At 38.9% G+C, this 25,119-nt stretch overlaps 1 protein-coding gene across 5 annotated transcripts in view; it reads left to right on the forward strand.

Moving 5' to 3' along the window:
• The window catches only part of SEMA3D (semaphorin 3D), a 210,745-nt gene that overhangs the window by 29,123 nt on the left and 156,503 nt on the right, over positions 1–25,119 (forward strand). The window contains exon 1 of one of the 5 annotated variants that reach the window (XM_072791318.1): positions 5,882–6,008. The exons of the other annotated variants lie outside the window; for them this stretch is intronic. The gene's annotated coding sequence lies outside the window, so the exon portion shown is untranslated. Of the gene's footprint in view, positions 1–5,881; positions 6,009–25,119 lie in introns of those variants that run through there. 5 annotated transcript variants of the gene reach the window in all.

Consider the following 25,119-nt stretch of genomic DNA (forward strand, 5'->3'; position numbering starts at 1 on the left):
ATAAGAAGCACACATGTGTATTAAAAATTGGAAATTGCTACCCAGCAGGTACAGATGATTGATTCTTAAAGTGCAGAGATGGAAGTTTGTCAAGTGCATAAAAATTTTTAATGAAAACAAACGGAGGACGCCCTGGGTGGCTCAGGGGTTAAGTGTATGACTTCAGCTCAGGGCGTGACCCCGGGGTCCCGGGATCGAGTCCCACGTCGGGCTCCCTGCATGGAGCCTGCTTCTCCCTCTGCCTGTGTCTCTGCCTCTCTCTCTGTGTGTCTCTCATGAATAAATAAAAAATAAAATCTTAAAAAAATAAACAAATGGAAAATATGACTAGATCAGTATAAGAATTTGACTTGATTCAGTTCTATTGAACATCAGGAGTTTTCTTAAAATGGTGAAATCTGTACCTTGGGTTTTATTTAATAAAAGAAGATTTCTAGGTACCACTGTGAATATTGGAGTGTGAAGTGGTGGGTGGGTACCATACTCGTTTTGCTGACCTGGAGAACATAATCCAAAAATAATACCTGTGTGGGTAGTTCACAGTTTCTTCCTGTGATGGGATGGGTATTCCAGTATGATTCACAGGGAAGACACAGATGGCCGCCACAGACATGCAGCAACATGTGTTATTATGGATGAAGCTCCACCTGGGAATTCTTTGCTTCCTTCTGTGGGGAGCCATCTCACTCCCACAAGGGTGGTGATTTCAAGGTTTTATATCTACCCACATGTCTAATTATATAAGTGATTCATTTACGTTTTAATCTTTAAAAAGACTGTATTGCAAACCAACATTTAGAATCACTGGAAGCAATATTGAAAGGACTTAACCCATTTTATTCCTTTCTGGAAACTGCTGAACTACTTTACATTTCAAGTCATTAATGAATATGAACACACTGTGGAAGATAAAGCTAAATTTTTGAGTCCTTTTGAGACTCGAGCTTGAATTGTTAGTATGCTTCTAACATTTCTTTGTTCTGTTGATTGTGTTTTCTAGAATCCTGGCAACATCTGTGGTCAAGTTGCTTGCATCTTACACATACAGACTGATACAAGCTCTTTCCCAGGACAGTGCCTTGTTCATTATCAGACAAACAGATTTATCCCTTGCATGTTTATACTTCCCTTCCTAATCTGAAGGCTGCTTTTTTTTTCTTATCGCAGTTGTTCTCCATGAACCACTCCTCCTGGTACTGGCTAAGTAATAATGTTTTTCCTCCAGATTATTCATATCTTTTATCTGTAGATAGCTTCTCTGCCCATCAACTTGTTGCTCAGCCAAACTTAGTGCTTGTTTAGTACTTTAAGCTTGCATCAAAAATTCTTTTCCTCTGCATCTTAATCATTTTTCCATCATGTCTCTGAACTCCTTCCAACTTCTCTGCACCTTTTGGATAATGAGGTGCCTGAGTCTGAGCACCAGGTGCAGCCGCACCAGTCCTGTCTAGGAGGGTCCCATTGCCTCCAGTGCTGCTAGAATGCCTTCTGATTCCCCGAGGTACTCATTAGAGAGACCGTGCCTGTCTCTACAGGCAGAGTCAGCACGCTTCATCTCCCCCATTCTCCTTGCAACTCCCTTCTGGCTCATCCTTTTTCCAGGGTGAAATCTCAATTTCTCTCTTTCATTTTTTTGCTCTTTAGCTCTCACTATATAATTCTTTAGCTCTCTGTTGTTCTTATTGTTTTTATTTTACTCATCCTGCTGGACTCATGGTCTAATTTGTGTGTTTATTTCCCTCCTTCTCTCTTTTTCTTGATCTAACCTAACATCTTCCCAGTTCCACAATTTCATACTTGGTGCTAATAGCAGTCTCTGCCACTGCTTATCTCTTAACCATATCAACTTCCTTTACTCCTCCATGGCAAAGAATACACTTACTCCTTCACATTTATCTAATGTCTTACCTTTTTTCATTTCTGTTGTTGCCTTGTTTGTTTTGGGGGATCAAATTGATCAGTGGTTTGGGATTCTGTTAAGCATTAAACTTGAAAACTTAATTTTATCACAGTGGTTCAGGGAGTAGAGCTATAAATTATTTTCAATACTAGTCTTTGCAACTTAATAAAATGGCATTCAGCTCAGGTTTTTATCCATAAATTATATATTTTGGGGAAAGATATGATAGGTGTGATATCTCTGGAATAGTTTACACTGTAAATTATGGTTTGTGTTTCTTAAACACTGGTTAGTCTTTCTTTCTCTCTTTCTTCCTTTACTCCATTTGTTCCTGCCTTTTTTCCTTCTTCCCTCCAGTCACATGATCATTACTGACATCCTGCCGTCTGCAGGCTGGTGTGAGGGATGGAACGCAGCCCCTGAATTCTAGATTCTGCTCTAACGGTGATTACTGTGTAGCTACATCAGATCGCTCACACTCTGTCACTTATGTCCTCATACATAACAAGAATTGGGTTCAAAAATATGATGGCTGAGAATAAGGTATTTTATTCACAGCTTATAGGAATAGTGAGAGATAAATCCCCAAGAAGTTTTGGATCATTGAGGAGGATGTTGAAAACTTGAAAAGCTGTGCATCAAAGAGTGAAAGTCTTCTCATTGCCTGCCCGATCAAATTTGTCAAAACACCTTCAGAGCATGAGTATGATTTGTATATGAATGGAGAAGTGAAGTGAGGGAGGTGGAAAGCGAGCTAGCAAATGTTGTAATAGTCCAGGAACTAGACAGAGAATAGAGTCCATAAAGATTGGAGCATGGAGGAAATTTGAGTGTGGTGCCATGAGTTTGGGAGCTAACTTTAAAATGAGTAGCTGGTCCAAATTGCTTGTATTGAGTTTTACCACTTGGGGTGTTTTCATAGTTAATCTAGACTCTGAACCCCCTTCTGCACCCTGCTGGTGTGGAATATTTGGAGATGGCCATCTGGAAACTGATCGGGACAGTCCCCTCAGTTGATTTATATACTTATAACTGGTTAAGAAGATTTTGAGGTCAAAGAGCAGTCACTGTCCAAATAAGGTAGCTTTAGGGACTAGTGTGAGTACGAATAGAAGGGATAGCCAGAGGGGGTTAATGGAGACCAGGATCCCTCAGGAAATATCCAGTGGCTGCCGCGGGGGAGTGTTGCATTAGAAATAAGTAGAAATAAGCAGATATCCGGGGCGCCGGGGTGGCCCAGTCGGCTAAATGCTGGCTTCAGCTCAGGTCATGATCTCAGGGTCCTGGGATGGAGCCACAGCTCAGGCTTCCCTGCTCAGCAGAGCATCTGCCCCTCCCCCTGCTCATTCTCTCTCTCAGAAATAAATATCTAAAATAAAGCATTCATATCTGAAAAGATGGTATACCTCAAGGTCAAGTTTCTCCTCATTCTCAGACTGCTCCTTAGATAGACCTGTACTGATAATCCATACTGTACTACTGAAAGACTATATGGTATATTAATTATGCACAAAGTTTGGGGCAAGGATCAAAAGGTGGAGGGAAGACACAAAAACTATACCAACTTGCTGACTTGTTCATAGAAGCATCTTCTTTAGGAACTTAGTCTCACTTGGGGAAATAAAATTTTTCTGTTAATATTTTGAAATCATTCATCCTTCATTCAAGTCATTTTCACTTAAACTACATCAGTATTTTAACATCAACATTGTTACCTTGCTTGACATTAACATTATTTACTGTCATATCTTTAGTAGTGACTTTATATATACCTCTAAGGAAATAAGAATAAATCTTTTCTTTCTTTAAGGATTTTATTTATTTATTCATGACAGAGAGAGAGAGAGAGAGAGAGAGAGAGAGGCAGAGACACAGTCAGAGGGAGAAGCAGACTCCCTGCGGGGAGCCCAATGCAGGACTTGATCCCAGATCCCGTGATCAGGATCTAAGCCAAAGGCAGGTGCTCAACCACTGAGCCATCCAGGCATCCCAAGAATCAATCTTTATTCTTATAAGGGAACAGAATCAAAACTTGTATTTTTTTTAACTGAATAAAAGGGTACATTTGTGTTAGGGATAGTGAGATTTTCTATATGTTAACCTGGCATTTATTCCTAAAGCAGGTCTGGTTCTCTGCACAGTGACTTACTGTGTTTATCTTTATAAAGAGTAAACTATTATGCAAACTCACTTGCATTTGGGAACTGTGGTGCTAAGTGTTAGCAGCATCACTATTCCAAACAAAATGTGTTAGAATCATTACTTTATGTGATAGGTTTCCTGTGGGAATTTCCATGAACGGTTTGAGTTCATGAATGGCTGTTGAGTTTAATAAGATATTCATGTAGTGTAACTTTTTTTTAAAGATTTTATTTATTTATTTATTTATTTATTTATTTAATTAATTAATTTTTTAAATTGGAGTTCAATTTGCCAACATATAGCATAACACCCAGTGCTCATCTGCCAAGTGTCCCCCTCAGTGCCTGTCACCCAGTCACCCCAACCCTCCGCCCACCTCCCCTTCCACCACCCCTTGTTCATTTCCCAGAGTTAGGAGTCTCTCATGGTTTGTCACCCTCACTGATATTTTCACTCATTTTCTCTCCTTTCCCTTTATTCTCTTTCATTAATTTTTATATTCCCCAAATGAATGAGACTATATAATGTTTGTCCTTTTCCGATTGACTTACTTCACTCAGCATCATACCCTCCAGGTCCCTCCACATCGAAGCAAATACTGGGTATTTGTCCTTTCCAATGGCTGAGGAATATCCCACTGTATACATAGACCACAGCTTCTCTATCCCTCATCTTTCAATGGACACTGAGGCTCCTCCCACAGTTTGGCTATTGTGGACATAGCTGCTATAAACATCGGGGTCCAGATGTCCCGGCATTTCACTGCACCTGTATCTTTGGGGTAAATCCCCAGCAGTGCAATTGCTGGGTCAGAGGGCAGGTCTATTTTTAACTCTTTGAGGAACCTCCACACAGTTTTCCAGAGTGGATGCACCAGTTCACATTCCCACCAACAGTGCAGACGGTTCCCCTTTCTCCGCATCCTCTCCAACACTTGTTGTTTCCTGCCTTGTTAATTTTCTCCATTCTCACTGTGTGAGGTGGGATCTCATTGTGGTTTGGATTTGTATTTTCCTGATGGCCTGTGATGCGGAGCATTTTCTCATGTGCTGGTTGGCCATGTCTAGGTCTTCCTCTGTGACGTTTCTGTTCATGTGTTTTGCCCATTTCATGATTGGATTGTTTGTTTCTTGGCTTAATAAGTTCTTTATAGATCTTGGATACTAGCCCTTTATCTGATCTGTCATTTGCAAATATCTTCTCCCATTCTCTAGGTTGTCTTTTAGTTTTGCTGACTGTTTCTTTTGCTGTGCAGAAGCTTCTTGATTTTATTTATTTATTCATGAGAGACACTGAGAGAGGCAGAGACATATGCAAAAGGAGAAGAAAGCCCCCTGTGGGGGCCCCGTATGGGACCCAATCCCAAGACCCCAGGATCAGGACCTGAACCAAAGGCAGACACTCAACTGACTGACCCGGGTGTCCCTGTAACTTTTTTTTTTTTTTTTAACTATCTCTTATGCTAGTGATTTTCTTGGGTTATATGTTGGTCTTTTTTTTTTTTTTTTTTGGTCTTTTTTAATAAAGAAATGTCAATTGCTTAACTTTCGGCTTGCTATCTTTTTATACATATTCTTTATACTAAATGGATATGGATGACATATAGGCAGTAACTTTCGGGGGGGATGTAAACAATACAAGGGGATGGGGTTTGATTCTAAATTGGTAAGTATCTTAAAATTAGAATGTCATCAAGATCCTAAGTCTTAAAGAAGGTTTGTTTTTCTCAAGAGGCAATTTTGGAACTTTACCTTCTTAAAAATACCCTTATTCCTTCATTCAATCTAGCTCTAGCATTCTATGAAATGCATGAAAATTGAAGGCTTTTTTATTGTTGTGCCCAAGATTGCAAATCCGAGAAACCACCAAGGAGCCGACACCGATGCAAACACACGAGGGTTTATTTACAAGCTCGAGCTTGGGTCCAAGTGTGCCCGACACCGCGGAGCAGGGACTTGGACCCCAGGTGGGTTTCAGCTTAGTTTTAAGGACTCCTCTAGGGGACCTCCAGAAGGGGTGGAGCAATTCCTCAAGTTCTGTTTACATTTTGATATGGGGCCTTCAAGGGCATTGAGCTCTGTCCTTATTCTAATAGGGGCTTCCTGCCACTGGCTTGGGCTCTGTTCTCATTCTAATAGGGGCTTCCTGCCCTTGGCTTGGGCTCTGTTCTTATTCTAATAGGGGGCTTCCTGCCCTTGGCTTGGGCTCTGTTTTTATTCTAATATGGGGCTTTCTAGGACATTTAGCTGTAAGCTGTTTTATTCCTGTAACTGAAGTAAGGTAAAGTTCAGCTCTTGTTCACAGGGGCCTGGGATGGCTGTACTTGTGCTAACGCTGAACTTAAAGTGGAATGGCCTTAATTTTCTTGGCCCCCACAATCTTAATTATTTATCTTATGGCATAACATGAAATAGAAGTATATTAATACCTTATTTTGTCTGTGTGTAGCATTTCTAAGCATATATATATATATATATATATATATATATATTTTCTAAGCTATCAGCAATAGATGATGAAAACAACTGAACTTGAGAAGAAAGATTAAAATAACTGAACAAATCCAGATAAATTTGGACTTGAAAGCACATCAGGTAAAATAAAGGGAACTGCATAAATGTGATAAGTCATATTGTTCACTCATTATTTTCAACAGCTCAACATGAAATTGTTCATTAAGGCGCCTTCATTTTTTAATGAGAAATCAAGGACTGTTCATTGTCCTATGATAGGTTTGAAGATCAGCCCAGTAATTATTAGGCTCTTTATTAATTTGCATTCTATTAAAGATCTAACCTGCATTAGAAATAAGTAGAAATAAGCAGATATCCGGGGCGCTGGGGTGGCCCAGTTGGCTAAGTGCTGCCTTCAGCTCAGGTCATGATCTCAGAGTCCTGGAATGGAGCCACCGCTCAGGCCTCCCTCCTCAGCGGGGCATCTGCCCCTCCCCCTGCTCATTCTCTCTCTCAGAAATAAATATCTAAAATAAAGCATTCATATCTGATATACCTCAAAGGTAAACAAGCTATAATTATTTTATTATACTCTTTCAAATAATAGTTGTTTCACAGTCACTAATTATACAAATGAATCATTCACGAGATGTCCTAATTAATATCATCAATAAGGGCTGCTCACCAGTTTGCCCATAACTAAAGATTAGTGTATTCTTGCATGTTACTCCCTTGTTGAAAATACATTAAGTTTCAGTTAGACTAAATGTTATTAGGGGTTTAGTATGTATCCATGGAAAAAAAATAACTAATTGACCCATTAGGGAGATTAAAACTAAGAACGCAGCCTCATAAGCACTAAGCTCTAATGGACAAGTTAACCAGCCGCCTAGTGATGTAGTCACAGTAAGAAGCATAGTTTGTTAATTATCATTATTTCTTAGCAATGTATTTTTTAAATTATAAAACAAAATAAAAGTATTTATATCATGCTAGAGTGTTTAGTGGTGAAGTATACCGATAATATCTTCATCTCACTTTGAAAAACATTTAAAAAATCAGATAGATTGGCAGGATGGATAGATACGCATTAAAGCGAGTAAAGAAAAATGTTGCTTATAGAATCCAGGTGTCAGGATATAGATGTCTGTTGTACACTTTTTATGTATATTTGACAATTTTTATAACTAAAAAAAATTTGCAGAATAAAAAGGGATATTACATTATTTTAAAGCAATCAATGTGATAAAACCTAAAGGGAGATGCCAATAAGAACATAATTCCTTATGAGTAGAAAGACAAACTGCCATATTTTAAAATGAGATGTGTATTTTTAAGTACATCTAAACCTTAGTTAAATTCCCTTTAGGTCATGCTTTTTTTTTTTTTTTTTTTTTGAAAAGAAGTTTTACCTTTTCTGTAGATTATGTGTTCAAACCTAATTATTTTTTATGGTTGTCTATTATTTAGAGCTAACCTAAAGTTATCACCTTCTGTTGTATTTTCATCAATGGGCTTATTCAGTTTTAATGGTTCTCTCTGGTCCATTTACAAAGTGCACTTTATGCCTCCTTTCTAGTTCCCTATAAACAAGGAAACAGTCTACTGCGGTATTTCAAGTCACTGCTACAGCGACCATTACTTCATTTGCAGTAAAAAGTACGAATAAACTGAGCAAGTGCACTTCGTCCCTGGCCATTTCCAAAGTGTTAATAAGTAAAAGTCTGGCCAGCCTTGCGGGAGAGGGAGCCCCAGGCCCCTCACATGGGGATACCTGTGAGGTTGGATGGGCTATCAGGAGTGGACCTCGCTGCCCTGCCCCCCTGCCTTCAGGTCTGTTCCACCTTTCTAAAATGAAGTATTCAAGGTGTCTCATTAAGTGGCCAATGTCACCAGCCGCTATTGCTTTAGTTCATGTATGTCCTAGACAGTCCTAAGAAAACGGGGCACAGGGAGAGAAAACGGGCCTTAGAAGCTTAGAAATGCTTTGAGATCGATAACGTCTGAGCATCTGTGGGTTCAGCGGGGCGGGGGGTTGCAGCTTAGAGCCCGCGGCAGGGAGGAGCAATAGGCACTGTGGGCTGGACGGAGGTGATGCCCGCAGGGGAGCCCCCCCCCCCCCCCCGCCCCGGGCGGAGGTGATGCCCGCAGAGGAGGCCCCCATGGGTGGAGGTGATGCCCGCAGAGGAGGCCCCCATAGGCGAGGTGATGCCCGCAGGGGAGGCCCCCATGGGCGGAGGTGATGCCCGCAGAGGAGGCCCCCATGGGCGAGGTGATGCCTGCAGGGGAGGTCCCCCCGGGCGTAGGTGATGCCGGCAGAGGAGACGGTCCCACATGCTGGCTTACCCGGGAGCTAGTCTTCGGGGACCTGTGTGGGTACCGCCTGCCATACTCCATGGAAATGATCAGTTCAGAAGGACCTTGGATTACAGATGGTGTTTGGTCTCTGCCATCTAACTTTACTGCTGTTTTTCACTGAGACAAATACAGGGTAAACTCCCGAGGATGCCTTGGGTCCGAGCCACGCGCTCGGTGCTAGGCTCGGGGTACCCACGACAGCTCCCTCCCTCCCCGGGACCAGCAGCCCTGGCTTTCCCGGCTCTGCTCCTGCTCCGTCTGCACGACTGCAGGCGACTTTGCTTTGCGCGAGAACCAGAGCGAAAGACTGACCAGGCCAGGCCTTTCTCCTATTTATTAGTTTCAGAGAAAAATACAATCGGCTGTATGGGCTACAAGCCACTGGTGGTGTTCTCATGGTGATCGTTTTGGTGTTTGTTTTCTAAACCACATTTTTTTTTTATGGAGATTATTTTGATAATGAGATTATCAATACATATTTGAAGGCATCGAAGTGCTGTCTAGGGTAATCAGTGCCCTTCCGTTATTAAATTGTTTCTTTTTTTTTTTTTTTTATTAAATTGTTTCTAATTATATGCTGGTAGCGTTGTGTAGTTTTGCTGTTTTTCAACAGTTCCACTGTTTTCAACAGTTCCTAATTTTCTTTCACTATAAGATACAATTAACCTTTTAAGCACTTACTCTGCAGAAGGTAATTTTCATCCTTGCCAACTTGTCATCTCCACAAACCCAACATAGGCTTATGTTGTCCTCTTAGTATAGACTATTCCTTTTTGGTCAAGAACAGCTTGTCTTTGGCTGCCAAATCATTTATTTTTTTTTATCTGATCAACTTTATTTGCATATATTGATACTCTTTTTACTTGCTTATGGATAAGAGTGATCCTTTCGTTTTCTTTTTAAAGATTTATTTATTTATTTATTTATTTATTTATTTATTTATTTATTTATTTATGATAGAGAGAGAGAGAGAGAGAGAGAGAGAGAGGGGCAGAGACACAGGAGGAGGGAGAAGCAGGCTCCATGCTGGGAGCCTGACGTGGGACTTGATCCCAGGACTCCAGGATCACACCCTGGGCCAAAGGCAGGCGCTAAACCGCTAAGCCACCTAGGGATCCCCAAGAGTGATCCTTTTGTATACAGCTTTGACTTAACCAAAAAATCAGTAGGAAGTCAATTCAGTTGTTACTTATTTGCACATTTCAGCAGAATTTGTCCAACAGATAGTTGAAATGATCAAAACCTGAGATCAAAAAGCACTCTGGATAAGCAAATATTTTTCTACAAGCAAGTATAGGTGCACAATAAAACATAAAAACAAAGCAAAGAAGGGATTAAATGATAATGATGACAAGTGGTTAATTAATCAGAGGGAAACAGAAAATTGTACAGTGATGATATTTTTCTATATTTTGTTATCAGGACATAGCATACATATGATAATGAACATTTGATATAATTAGAAGTAAAGAAAAGCACTCAGGGCATCATATTTATAAGGGGTTTTCTTTTCAAATGGTTTTGTGGTATTTTTCATTATTTTGACCAAAGTAAGTTCAGAAACTTTTCATTCTTTTTGGGGGAGGACCTAAAATCTGTAAATTTATAATATGAATTAAAATTATTTAACATTCTTTAGGAAAAGTCTAAGATAAAAACTTAAGATGCACTAGAACCTTCAATTCAATACAGTAAATTGAATATAGAATATTAATGCAAAAAGCATTATGCGAGATGCTTTGAGAAGGTAGAATAGTATCCAGACCAACTCCAATAACTGAATTAAAAATTGCATGCCTGTATGATCATCACATATACACACAAATCCACCATGAAGCTCGATTTTAAATGATATTGAGATATCATCTTATCTGATTATTGACTTTTGATGAGGAACTATATGCTTTTTGGAACTGATTTTGAAAAGAATCTATTATAACGTTCATTAAGAACATCACACTGTTTTTGTGTGTTGGCTTCATTTTGTTTTGTTTTGTTTTGTTTTAACTGGGGATTGGAAAGGAGTTCCAGGAATTTTTAATATATACATAAACATAGGAAAGTTTACCTGGTTTTATTGAAGATTTCCAAAATAAGGAAAAGAGACAGACTCCACAGGACCAAAAGAAGGAGTGAGAAAGTCAATAAACTTCATAGATGACAATTTCTTTCCTCTACTCAATTTTTACACAGGATTTCTGTGGCAATTTCTTTTTTATGTAGCTTTACTTGCCTTTGGTCTCAGGAATATCAGATCATCTCTCTAACTGCATAGGTGTGTGTGTGTGTGTGTGTGTGTGTGTGTATTTCTTTGTTGCAGGTAACCGTGCTATTTAAACATTTATATTGCTTAGCATTTGAAGAAAGCTTCAAATATTAAACTTGTATGTTATGACTGGTTTAGATTATTTTTAAAACCTTAGGAACATTTTTTGAAATGTTACTTTGTTTATACCACCTTCACAATGAAAGGAATTCACAGGAAACACAAAATAACATCATTACTGCAGAGGAAAGTCAGTGTGAAGAAAGTCAGCTTTGGACTCTTTCCAGAAGGGATTAATTGTGGTGCTACAATGAGGACATTGTTAGACCAGGCTTCTCCCTACCTAGTGAACTCAGACATAAACTCAGAAAACAGCAATATAGGAAAAGTTCCAATGACCATAATCTTCTGGCTATAAATCTAGCAAAAGCTGGAAAGTGTGGAATAGAGTGAAGGAGCTATCACAGCGGAGCTTGAAGATTTAAGTGGTGAACTGATTAGTCTATTGCATGCACAACTCCTTCTTCAGGCGTGATTTGGTGGGTGATCCTATTTGCTGTGATACTTTTTTTTTTTTTAAGATTTCTTTCTTTTCTTTCTTCTTTCTTTCTTTCTTACTTTCTTTCTTTCTTTCTTTCTTTCTTTTCTTTTCTTTTCTTTTCTTTTCTTTTCTTTCTTCTTTCTTTCGCAGGGAGAGAAAGAGGGAGAGAGTGAGCATGCACGAGAGCACAGGCAGGGGGAGCCTAGGCAGAGGGAGAGAAGGAAGAGACTTCCTGGGGACCGGGGGGTGGGGGTGGGGGTGGGTGGGGGGGGCGTGGACACAAGGCCTGGGGTCACGACCTGAGACAAGGGCAGATGCTTAACTGACTGAGCCACCCAAGCGCCCGGGTACATTTTTTTTAAAAATTTTTTAGAAAAGCACTTACAAGTTTCCAGAGTGTTTCAGTTCATGATATGTTAGCAGCTCAATGATATTTTTAAGGCACCACCAGGCCACAAACAAAAACCAAGAATTCTGTTCATTAGTTGCAGCCAAATAACTTATTAGTTAAGGCCAAACAAGTTAGTACGTTATTTATGTCCTGTTCAACTACACTGAAAGAAAGAATATAATCAATATTTTCATTGCATTCATGAACAAGCACAGTTACTTCCTGAGTGTGTGTGTGTGCGTGCGTTGGCGCGCGCACCTGGTTCTGGGCAGCTGGGCCCCCTGGACACGGCGCCGCCTCCTCACCTGCTCCACGGGCGGCCCGCAGCCGCTTACGTTTTGTCCGCGCCTCCTGGGGGCTCGGGATCCAGGCTGGGACGTCCCCTCCCGGCCACCCAGTGAGCGGCGCCAGGTCGCAGCCCGACACGTGCAGGTGCGGGTCCGCCCTGAGGTGGCCGCCTGCCCCACGGCGCCCAGGTGTGCGGGGGTTCGGGGGGGCTGTAGGGCCGCGGCTGCCTGGCGCGCACCTGCCCCACGGCGCCCAGGTGTGCGGGGGTTCGGGGGGCTGTAGGGCCGCGGCTGCCCGGCCTGCACCTCAGGACTCCCTCCCACCTCTGGGTGCAGGGACCAGTCCTTGCCCCGGATCCTAAAATGCAGAAGTCAGGAAGCCTCAGGCACAGAGGGTGGAAAGTAGCGTAAAGCAACTAAAAGCATCTGGTGCCGCGTCCCCTCACCCCGGGCTCCCACCTCCGTAGCCTGCTGGCCCCCCGCCCCGGATGCCCGACGACCCTCACATCACGGCCCGGGCCACCTCTTCCCTGTGCATTTTTAAGAAAATAATGTTATCAGTGTCTCTTCGGCCATTTACAATTTTGATGTGGCAATTTAAGAGTTGGGCTGTTTTTCAGCATTTCTGATGACACTTTTCACTCAGAAGCACTACTTTTTTTTTCTTTGACAATCCATATGAGCCGTATTTTACTGAGAGTTTCCATGTTCTCACGTGTGTGTCTTAACTACACAGAAACCCTGGTGTGCTCTGGGTCAGAGGATCTGAACTAATTTTCCATTTTATCTCATTTTTGCATTTCAGTAACCCAGTTAACTATATAAACATTGTTTCCTTTTAAAAACAAATATCTTACAGAAATGTGTATTTGCCCTCAGCGAGGAACTCTTGGTGGATCTTATCTGGGTCGTTAGAATAAATCGCATATGAGAACTTTTAAACTACATACTTGTTTCCTTCATAATCAACCATGAAAGTAATTAATGAGTGTCCGAACCTGAAGGCTCAGAACAGAAAACTAAGTCAATTTATAATGAAATGAATCCTGAGAGGTAGAAATCAATTTTTAATTGAAAAGAGAAAAATAGAAAATGTAATAGCATAGAGCTCTTACCTCAGGCAGGGCAAGGCTAATGTTGATACTTGTTCCTTGTCACCGAAATTCTTATGACTTTGAAATCAAAGTTTAACTTTTTCCCACCTGTTCATTTCAATGCTAATTTCCTACCACACACTTTGTCAACAAAGTTTCCAAGCCTTTAAAGAATAGATCATCATCTTTTGCTGTGGTAACAAATTAGCAGCAGGGCTCTAGTAGCAGGTGTCATGCGCTTAATTTTTATTCACTGGTTGAAATCATTTACCCTCTACTATGTAATAGGTGTCTGCGGAAGTGAAAACCAGAACTAGCGCTCAGCAGGTTTGTCTGGGACCTTCCGAATTCTCTCAGCAAAGAAAGAGTCCTAAGAATCTAGTGGGAGACAGCAGGGAGTGGGTCATATGGATGAAAGCTTTCTGAAGGTAATGGGAAGGACACGTCACCTATGTTATATGTCCAGGACTGATTCTGATTATTTCAGATCCAACTACATGGGCAGAAAGCAATAAATCGGCTGATACTGTGATGTGCAGTATCTAGGCAAGCAAAACATTAGGAGAAAGAAATAAAACATGTAAAAATAAGGTACTGGAAGAAAAAGAATTTGATTTTTTCCATTTCTTGAAATCCTATCCCCTAAATGTCAGAAATAGAAGCACATGCTTTCTGTGTATACAAGTGTGTACCTATATGAGTAGCCGTAGTTTGCCTCTCAGTTGATTGTGGTATTACACGCTTTCAGTGATTGGTATTGAATGGCTTTCTGGCTAGGTAGCTATAACAGGTCTGTAGTTAGAGACGTATTTACAGGTAGCTAGAAACAAGGATGATTGAAAGCCCAGCGCCCATGGGCAGTTCATGTTAACACTGTGATTGGCAGCACGGCGACCCCCTTCCCTGGACGGAGGCACGTTCTCCTGGGTGGCTTACTTCACCCAGTTGGTATGCCAACACGTCTTCTTTTGGCCTTTTCATTCCTGAGGCTCTTCTCTTGAGCTGTCCGTGTTAAATTTGCTGCTCCTCTGAGCGCCCGCGCAGATTAGCAGCGTCCTTTTATAGACTTCCGAGGTGGGCTGCTGTGTTGCCCAAAGCACCTGGAGATTTCGCTGTGCATTTCTCCACCTATCTACAGTGGTAAATACATGAGAAGCCCACTCCTCCATTTTTTCTATCTATGGTATCTGCCACTAAACTGGGTTTTTTATTTTGAAAATATGACTGCTTTTTTTTTTAAATCAATACCATGACATGCCATCTTAAATGCCTAATTAAGTAAAGGATTTAAAATAGTATAACATGGGAAAGGGTATGTTGTATGTGTATATAACAAAACTATGGAATACTGTATAAATATAAGGTAGATGGAATTATCCTTTTATACCAAGTGCTCTTTCTTTATGCCTATGTGTTTTGAATCTCTCACAGTTTTGTGTTTGAGTCATCAAAAATAACTTCTCTGCAAACGCATTACCATTTCCTCCCAACATAGGGCCTTCTCCCTAACAGATTTGCTTGTTTGGGTAGTTATTAAACACACTCTATTATCTCTATTATCTTGTTCAGTGAGGAGCTTGACTCCTGATAATGTCCTGTTCCTTTTATGGAAGTTCTTTTCTATGAGTTGTATTTTCAGTACTCCCATGTTTTCCAGCAAGGTACCTTTTGAAAAATTTAGCAAATTGTCTTGAAGTAGACTTGCTCTTGACTTTACTTGTCTTAATTAAGGGAGTGATATCTTAGCACTTGGCATTTGTAGGGAAAGTCTTTTCAATTTGTGGGTATGGTTCAAGAAAGAAATATTCAAGAAAAAAAGATATATAAGATGGTTTATATTTATTTTGAGAAACCATCACTCAGCCAGAAGAGAAAAGGTTATTACATTCACATCATGTTGCTTGTCTGGGAATCTTTCTAGTGAGAAAACAAAAGGAGCCATAAAATTAAAGAAAACATTGACAGGATTTTCAGACACTAAGCTATGCCATCCCTCTTTCCTTTCTTATGAAGAACCTCTTTCTGGGATCTCTGAAACCAAACAAATACCAAAAGCCTTTACTCTTCTTTCTAAAATGTGTCTGCTCTCTGAGATCCATGTGAATGCAAATTGAGGAAAATGTATTACCATGAAGAAGGATTACATAAAATTAGGACCACCGTGAGACACTTAGAGTCCTTATTTCCCTAATGTGGTCTCTGTCTTTTATAAATAAATTATTACATCTTCAGAAAGTTTTTATTATGGAGTTTTAAATAAGGTTGTAATTTCTTTTTTTTTTTTTTAAAGATTTTATTTATTCATGAGAAACGGAAAGAGAAGCAGAGACATAGGCAGAGGGAGAAGCAGACTCCTCACAAGGAGCCCGATGTAGGACTTGATCCCAGGACCCTGGGATCATGACCTGAGCTGAAGGCAGATGCCCAATGGCTGAGCCCCCCAGGCGTCCCAAATAAGGTTTTAATTTCATGTCCAGAAAAATAAATTTTGATTACTAAAATAATAAAATTCATATAGAATTAACTCTAGCTGATACTGAAATTGTAGATAAAGCTAAGCACTTTCCCAATGTTTTACTAGACATTTTTGGTTCAAGAATCAGTTATGTTGGTAAAGAAATGACATCTCAACTTTTAAGTAAGCAATCAAATAATTCAAAAACTGGGGGAGAAATACCTTGCAAACTGTCTGTTTTTAGTGATGTTGTCTATCATTGTTTAGAAATTCTTACACGGTCAGACCAGTTCAAATGCATAGCCAATCTCCATGTAATTCACAGAAACACATTCTTTCTCTTTCTTTTCTGTTTTTGGAGGGTAGGGTGGTTGTTAAATTTAAATAGTGCATTAATGCATTAAAGCTCCGTTTAACACATTAAACATTTTGTAACTCTGTGCAATTTGTAACTCTTTTCCTATTCTCCTTCTTTGGGTGCAAAGTGCATTGCACACATCATAAATTAATACTGAGAAATCCAAATTTACTCCAATAGGGTCTCTCAGTGACGACTTTATAAACTGGGTCCTTGTTTATTCTGTGTGTGGCCACTTTGGTTATTAGGAGGGGTTACATTGACCAGTTTTTCCCAGATTTATGAGACTTGGCAAAAACCTTGAGAAAACAGAGCCCAACTTCTCTCTATAGAAAACATTATTAATACTAAATAAACATTAATTTAGGTAAACTGGTACTACTTAGCCCAACAGGAGTACACTCTTATTTAGATTTCCCTCTGATGGGTGAAAGAGTTCGTGGCGGAAATTGCTTTGTACAGACCACAAAGAAGGTGCATGTAAGTAATAGTTCAGACTGTGTCCTTACAAACCTTCATGCTCATTCATTAAGGCCGGTGCCGCTCTGTCAGGGAGGCATGCACCGTGTCCTTCTCCCAGTGGAGAGAGATCAAGAGAACACTCAATCTTTTAAAAATTAGCGCAATATCCCCCATAGCGCAGTGATTAATTTTCTCTGGATTCCAACAAAAGCTTTGAGAATAGGCACACTGTGCAGTTAGTTAACACATGGTTTTCAAATAACTTCTTAACTCATGATAACACTGAAATTTATGGAGAGGTTAAAGCATTTTTAGAAAGATAACTTGAACCTATGTCTCATTAACAAGTTAATGTCATGAAAAGAGAAAAGGGAGATGATTTGTGTCCTAGATTGAAAATGATAGAGACACAACAACTATTTACAGTGTGTCTCTCACGTGCACCTGGATCTTAAGTTGGGCAAACCAGTTAAAGAACACTTTGGGGGCAATCGTGAAAATTTTAATGTGGAATGGCTATTAAATGGAGTAAATGGTTACTGACAGGCAAAATGAAGATAAATTAACTTCTAAGAAGGTTACAAAAGAGTATTTGATATCATCTCACAGTGATAAAGTGTATCTGTGCACATGCACAGAAAAATACAGAAAGATAAAATTTTAACAGCGACAATCTCTGAGTGGAATGTGAATAGGGCTGAGAAGTTTTTACGTTCTTTTTGCTTCTCTATGGTTGAATTGTGTAGAATGCAAAGATATCACTTTTGTAATAACTATAATCTATTATTAATGAAATAGCAGTATAATTTACCTTGAATTTTACACCAAGATATTGTGCATTGTGAGAGAATGTAAAGAACCCTTTGACTTTAGTCCGTGCAGGGAGCTTTGTTTTGTGCTGTGAAGTCCCAGAGATTGTTTTAATGATATAAAATTGGTTTTTCTTGACAGTAAACTAGTTGGTACAAAGAACAACAATCAGACTTTGCTAAAGTACCAAGTCTCTGTCTCTACAGCAAGAAATAGATTAAAGCAATTATTTTTCTTGTTTTGAGAATTCTGAATATATTTTGAATTTTATCATTTTTATGTAAAAAAAGCCAAAAAATTGCTCTAATTAAAAGTGTTTTCAAACCCCACTCCCTCCTATCCCTAGTCACATTATACATTCATTCATTTAACACTAGGCATTCACCCAAGGAAAATTTCTTGAAACTTGGATTCTATAGGTTTGGCCCTTAATAAGGACTCTTCAGTAATCAGAAACTGTTAACAATGTGTTTGTGTCTTGCAGGTTTTAGACCACTGATTATATATAATAAGTGATAGATGATAAAGTCAGGAAATAAGAAATAAGAATTTAGCTGTAAGAGGACAGTTGGATGAAATCGTGTGCTGATATTTGAAGTGGCCTCATGCAGAAGACTGTCTCCAGTGTTTTTTGACCATACCTGATCTCACGCACATCAGTTCATTTCCACTGATGCTACGGGTTTACTTTAGCCCTTTATATAACACATGGCATTATAAATGCCATTTAATTTAATTAGTTCTCAGATTCAGACAATGTATAAGTCTTGGAAGAATTACAAGTTCCAGAAGTCACTCATTACTCATCTCAAGATTGATTGAATATGAGTAGGCCGATTATATTTTCACTCTAAATTGGATATTTCAAAAGGAGACAACTCTTGGCTATGTTCTGCAAAAACTTGTTTTGCATTTGTCTTTTCAATCATCATGTCTGAGATATTATGGCTTGTAACCATGTCATGAAAATACATTTGGACATCTTAACCATTCATCTGGTATACACAGAGAAAAGCGATACCAGGTAACAGAGAGAGTTCAGAGGCAGTTTCTTTTCACTTTAAAAAAGCATCATTCTCTTTCCAATTAAAGTGGAGGAAATGAGACTTTGCCCTACCCTTACATGCCCAGGAAGTGCAGTGCTCCAAATGAGAATTCAGGCTTTGTTGGTGCTCTCTTTAGAAGAGGGGAAATGTTTGAAATGTTCGTAGTAAGCCTACATGATGTCACTTAAATAAGGTATCCTATTTACACGGCAACTTCCCCATTCCACCTTTTTATCGCTTCTGTTTTTCTCCATAGCGCTTACCACGTTCTGATACATATGTCATTTCCTTTTTTTTTTCTGTCCTTTCTTTAGAATGCAAACTGTTTGAATAGAGACTTTTTTTCTGTGTTCACTAGGTATTTGCGATGCCTGGAAAGGTGCTTGACACTTAGAAGGTGCTCAATAAATGCTTCCTTGACTGAATAATTAAATAATAGTCTTTCACAGTAGTGGCTCAATTATTATTTTAAATCAGATAAAATAGAATAGTTTTTCTCTGTAGGTATTATATTTGTAAAATTGTGTCATCTTTTTTCCCTTTTCCAGTTTTTTTTTTTAAAGATTTATTTACTTGTTTATTTATTTGAGAGAGAGAGAGAGAGAGAGACTGTGAGCAGTGGTGGGGGAGGGGAGGCTCCCTGCTGAGCACGGAGGCCAGCTCCTGCCCCATCTCAAGGCCTGAGATCAAGACCTGGCCCGAAATCCAGAGCCGGCTGCTTCACCAACCCGACCGAACCTCGCATGCACCCCTCAAGTTTTTATTTGAAGTCAGTTAGTGAACATGTATGGTGTAATTGGTTTCAGGCATAGTAATAGTCTGTCTTCTCTTATAAATCATGCCTCATAAACTTAAATTTGCCAATAGGTTAGTAAATGTCCTTCACATACATACATTTACAATTCATGGGACACTCACTCACAGTAGCCTGTAGTAGCATGTTAACTGCTCGATAATTAGTTACAGCATGCACCACATTTATTTAATTTTACTTATTTTCATCCTTCTTACTTTTTCTGCTGTGTTGATAGTTTACAGAGTTTTGATTTTCACAGGGAGAAAAAGGTGATGATGAGTGTTTTTGTTACTATTATTGTGTGGTGACAGTGATGCTTTATGGTGTAAAAGCACTATAAATTATAGTCTTTATCATTTGTCTCATTGTCAAACAATGTCAAACTTAGTCTAGCCACAAAAAGGGGATAATTGTATAGTATTTTATGAATTCTAATACAGGTATTTTTTCCCATTTTAACAATTCTGAAAACAGGATGTATCATACAGTCAATGGCGCATCATGGTTGGGCAACATTTTTGTCTTGGTGAGACCGAACACAATGATGTATATCCTGAGTGGCTTAGGTTGCATTAAGTAAGTGAGAGTAAATAATATTAATTTGCTTCCTTACATATGCTTTTGCAATGTATTAAGGGCATTATTCTTTAGATTCTTTGTGAGAAAGGTGGAAATGCTGCCTTCTTACACTGATTTCAGGTTGCTGTAAGCCTTAAATTTAAGGCATTTGCTGATGCAAAATGATACTTCTCTTGTTAAAAGCATATAAAAATAGCTATCTGTTTGAACGGCAGCTGATTTTTTAGTTACTGCACAACTCTTAATACCATTTATATCAATGGTCAATTTCCAGATCTTACTTTTTGACACGTTAGTAACATTTGACACACAGGTTCTCATAATCACATCACCTTCCTTTAAACAGCTCCCACAGATCCAGACTGCCCACACACCTTTGGCTTTTCTACTCCATCACTATCAACTTTTTCCCAGGCTTGGTGGCCAATTCTGACTCATCTCCCTGCACTTTGCCCAAAAGAGCATGTCCAGGATCAGTGCACGCCTCTGTTCTTTCCTCTTCCTGCATGCCTGCCCTTGACAGCTCCCCTCGCATTAATGCCCTCTACCCACCGATGACTCCTGAAGGTCTACTTCTGTCCCTGACTGCTCCCCTACCTGCTGACTTTAATTCAGCTGCCTTCTAGGTGTTTAACATCTCCAAAACCCAAATTTTGATCTTCTAGGGAACCTCCTCTTGAGCATTGCTCCCTCACGTCCCATATCCAGGCTCTTGATGAATGGTGTTGGCTCCAACTTTAGAGCACATGCAGAATCTGACCACTGCTTTACCACCTCCACAGCTAAGACTCTGGGTATTTCATTCACTGAATTTTAACCTTCTCCAGATCGTTGCTTCAATTTAGCTTTTCACTGAGACCTTCTATAAGCATTTCCTTATAATTGCAGACCCGAAACAGTGGCATTCCCTGTGCTTTATTCTTTCACATTTTTTTTTCTGTAGCACTTGTCATAATCTATGCAATATGTCTTTTTTTTTCAATATGTCTTTTAACTACTATCTGCCTCCTTGTACTCATCCTTAATAGAAAGAAAGCTCCACTGGGAGTGGAAACTTCACTATTGGTTTTTGTGTTTTATCCCCAAAACCTACAAGAATCTCTGTCACACTGTAAATGCTTTATAAATCATAGCTGAATAAATTTAAAACTTCAGCATTACCACCATCGAAAATACTCCTTACTGCTCCTCTTTGCTTCCTTCCAGCAAAATATATTATTTAGTGTGTGTTTCAGACTTATGGTTCATAGAGCACCTATTTTAGTTAGCTGTGCATCTAAAGTTTATGACAACTCTTTATTAAACACAATTTTTGGATTATCTTTATTCATACTATAGTTTAACAGATTTTTCCCAAGGATGAATTATAATATAGCAAACTATTGTATATTATGTTGACAATGCTTTGCATTGTCTAAATAAACCCTTCCTGACTTCCCCTTCCTTATGTGTAACCAAATAAATGATAATGCAAAGCATTATCTGGATTCAATGTGATAATGTTACCACTGCGTTGCTATTTATGGTAATATCAGGATAAGATGCTTAAGACAATAGTACAAGTGACAAATACTGTGAACAATATAATCCATTTTAAAATCTAGTTCTGATCAGTAATAATTTCTCAGATTGACAAAAATAATAAATCTGATGTTAGGTATTATGGCTGACTTTTTAAGAAATAAAAATTCAATTATTAAGATTAAAAATTTTATTTTTTTTTCTTTCCAACATTTCTTAATGTCTTCTAACAAAGAAATATACCTGTTGGAACATAGGATTTTCCAGTGCTTCTAATAATTAGCCCAGCTATATTACTAAACTCTATTGTACATTTCACTTATAAGTTTAGGCTAAAACTTGTAATCATATCAAACAAGTAAATGTATTATCATTGCCACAAATAAGTTTATTATAAATTTTTAACATTCTTCTTTATATTAACATGTTGCTTTCAACCAAAGCCTGACTAGCTACTTAGAGATGCCCCTTTGTTTTCTTCATTACAAATGTCCAGCCATTTCAAATATGATTAGAGATTATACTGACATTAATAATTTAAAAAATTAATTACTATATTCCAACTTTGCATCCTGTAGCCCCCCTTTTATTTGCATCCTGTAACCAAAAGAATAGGTATCTTGTTACACCAATGTCATATTGTTGTAGCTTCAAGTTTAAAACACTGGCATAATAAAATGTTTTCATTCTTTTTTTTTCTTTAAGATTATTTATTTATTTATTCATGAGAGACAGAGAGAGAGAGAGAGGCAGAGACACAGGCAGAGGGAGGAGCAGGCTCCACACAGGGAGCCCGATGTGGGACTTGATCCCGGGTCTCAAGGGTCAGGCCCTGGGCTGAAGGCAGAAGCTCAACTGCTGAACCACCCAGGTGTCCCCAGTGTTTTCATTTTTTAAAGCTTTGCAGTAAAGCAGTTTATTTGAAAAGCAGTTTTTAATTTTATGAATGCTTATTGAAACATCACTGGGCTTTGTTTCTGTCTTGGAATTCTTGATTGATTGTATCTGTGATATACTTTGTTTTTCTTGAGTAAATCTGAAATTTTTAAATCACTCAAACATTTTGACAAAATCATATTCAACACTTCACTTAGTAAATATGATGAATATGGGGGAAGAATCTATATATAAGGCAAACACTCTTGTTACCAATAAACTTTTCTTTCTATCTGTGTGGCTTTTTAATTTGGGAAAATGGGAGACGCTCCAACATGACCAGACCTGCCATGCTGGGGTTTTAGGTTTAGAAGAGACCCTAGCATTCCAAGGGTTCCAGTTTCCTTATTTTAAGGAAAAGAGCAGTAAAGCAAAGGACAGTAAAGCTTAGAGAGGTCTGTCTTAGTCTGCTTGGGCTGCTCCACAGCATACCACCAACTGGGTAGTTTATAAACAACAGAGACTAACAGCTCACAGTTCTGGAGGCTGGAAGTCCACCGTGAAGGCTCCAGCACGGTTGCCTTTTCCCGAGAGCCTTCTTCCCAGCTTACAGTTGGCACTTCTCCCTGTGTCCTTCCTTGCTACAAGGGGCTGCGGATCTCTCTAGAGCCTCCTTTTTAAAGGCACTGAGCCATTCATGAGGGTTCTGTCCTCATGACTCAGGTACCTTCCTAAACCCCATGTCCTAATACCATCACTTGTGGGCATTTAGGATTTCAACATATGAATTTGGCGGGGAGACACAAACATCTAGAACATAGCAAGGTCTCATTAATTACCTAAGGACAGAAGACTTGCTGGTGGGAGAACTGGCCTCAAATTAATGTCAGGAACCCATGATGAAACTGCTTTCTTCAGACTGATAGTCAAAGGTTTGTTTTCAGTTAAAGACTATTGTATCATTACAAAAAGATGTTTGTCAGTTATGGTTGCTGTTAAAAAGAATGAAAAATTCTAAGAGGCTGAAAATGAGGTTTCTTGGGTCCCTTTGTGTGAGGACTCTTCTGATTACGCTAAATATGTTTTGAAGTAGAGGTGTTCCGAGAATGGGTGTTACTGTCTAGTCTGGTATCAGTTTCCCATAGATTTCAATGTTGAATGCTTAGAAGTCAACTTACATATTTACTAAATATTCTTTATATATTACATAAGTATTCTAACATGATGTTATGTGTATAAATAAACACAAAATGAAAGGTATTGTAACTATGGTGGTATTTATGTACAGGAGATTTAGTTATAGAGCATCCTATATTTTTATGAGCATAAGTAACATTTTCTGAGGTTAACTTATAAAATAATTCCATAGTGTACTTTTTACTGATTAAGGGTGGGCTGCATTTATCATGTTTACAAGTGGCACATACACTGTTATCCATAAAATGAAGTCATGAGTTCTATTTTCCCATTCTTTCTTTCTTAACTTCTAATCAATTCCATGTCAATTACCATTTCAGACTTTTGATCCATATTTATTAACAGCTTATTAACCAGTGTTTCAGCAGTAGCATTGTTTTTGTGGTTGCTGTTAGAGAACATGTCTGTGAAATTCCATAGCAAAAATGAATAAAGAAAGAAGTGAGAGCATCTCTAAGCTCAAAGAAAGACACAAACCTAGAACACTCTTGAGGAAGTACCGTTGAACTATGTTGGGCTGAGAAGCATGAAATTCTACAAAGACTGAAGAGAATCTAATCTACTGATTCTTGTCTTCTGATCACATGATAGAAATATTAAAACTTCACTTGCTAATAATTTTAGGGCAAATATTCTACGTTTATGTTGTTTTAAAATAATTTTATTATGAAATGTATTATAAGTAATAGAAGGTACAAAACCTATCAGAGATTTTATATCTGTAGGTTTTAAACCGTTCTTAAAAGTCTTACAAAAAGACTCCCAAATACAGTGCTTAAGCGAGACAGTAATGTGTTTCTCTGTTATACAGCAGGACAGATAAAGGGTGAGTCAGTGGCTCTGTTTTGCCCCCAGATTTTTTTCTGTCTTCTTGCCCTGAGTTCCTCAGAGGGTTGCCCTCAGCTGCGGTGTTACCACAGCCAGCTTACAAGCACCTGGTCCATGTTCTAGCTGGTTTGAACAGGGCGTGAAAGGGAGTGGAGGTAAGCAATTTATTTTAAAGAAATGTCAAGGGCATTATACACATCACTTTGAATTAGTGAGTCTTTACTGACCCTATCTCACCAGCTCTGAGAAAGGATGCAAAACGTGACCTCCACCACGTGCCTTGCTCAAATTCGGGGCTGGTACCTTTGCATTCCTGACGTGAAATAGAACTCTATGCTGAGAACAGTCCCCAGGTCCTGCTCATACCCATATGCCCACTCCTGTCCTAAGATAGAAATTATTTTTAAAAAATACCAACAGATTGTTTTTGAAAGAAAATACCATTTGTAAACTTAAAAGCTAACTTGTATCTTTTGGTATGGTTTCATCATAGGTTTTCAGTCAATCCACCCCTTGCTAAGAACTGCACAAGTTACTATGTGTATATACATGTAAGTCATAACCATGACTTTGGATATATTATCTGAAATGCAGTTATTTTAGGCTGAATTATAAAACCATTGGAAGATTTTTGGAAAACCAATTTACATGAGAGTTTGTTTTAAAATCAAATCATCTTATGTATGGCTAAACATCTTAAAGAAATGGATATCGTCAGACCTAAAGTGAAGAATGGCATAGCCATCCCCAGGTCCTGTG

This window comes from Canis lupus, chromosome 21 (genome assembly GCF_048164855.1).
Source record: "Canis lupus baileyi chromosome 21, mCanLup2.hap1, whole genome shotgun sequence".
NCBI lineage: Eukaryota > Metazoa > Chordata > Mammalia > Carnivora > Canidae > Canis > Canis lupus.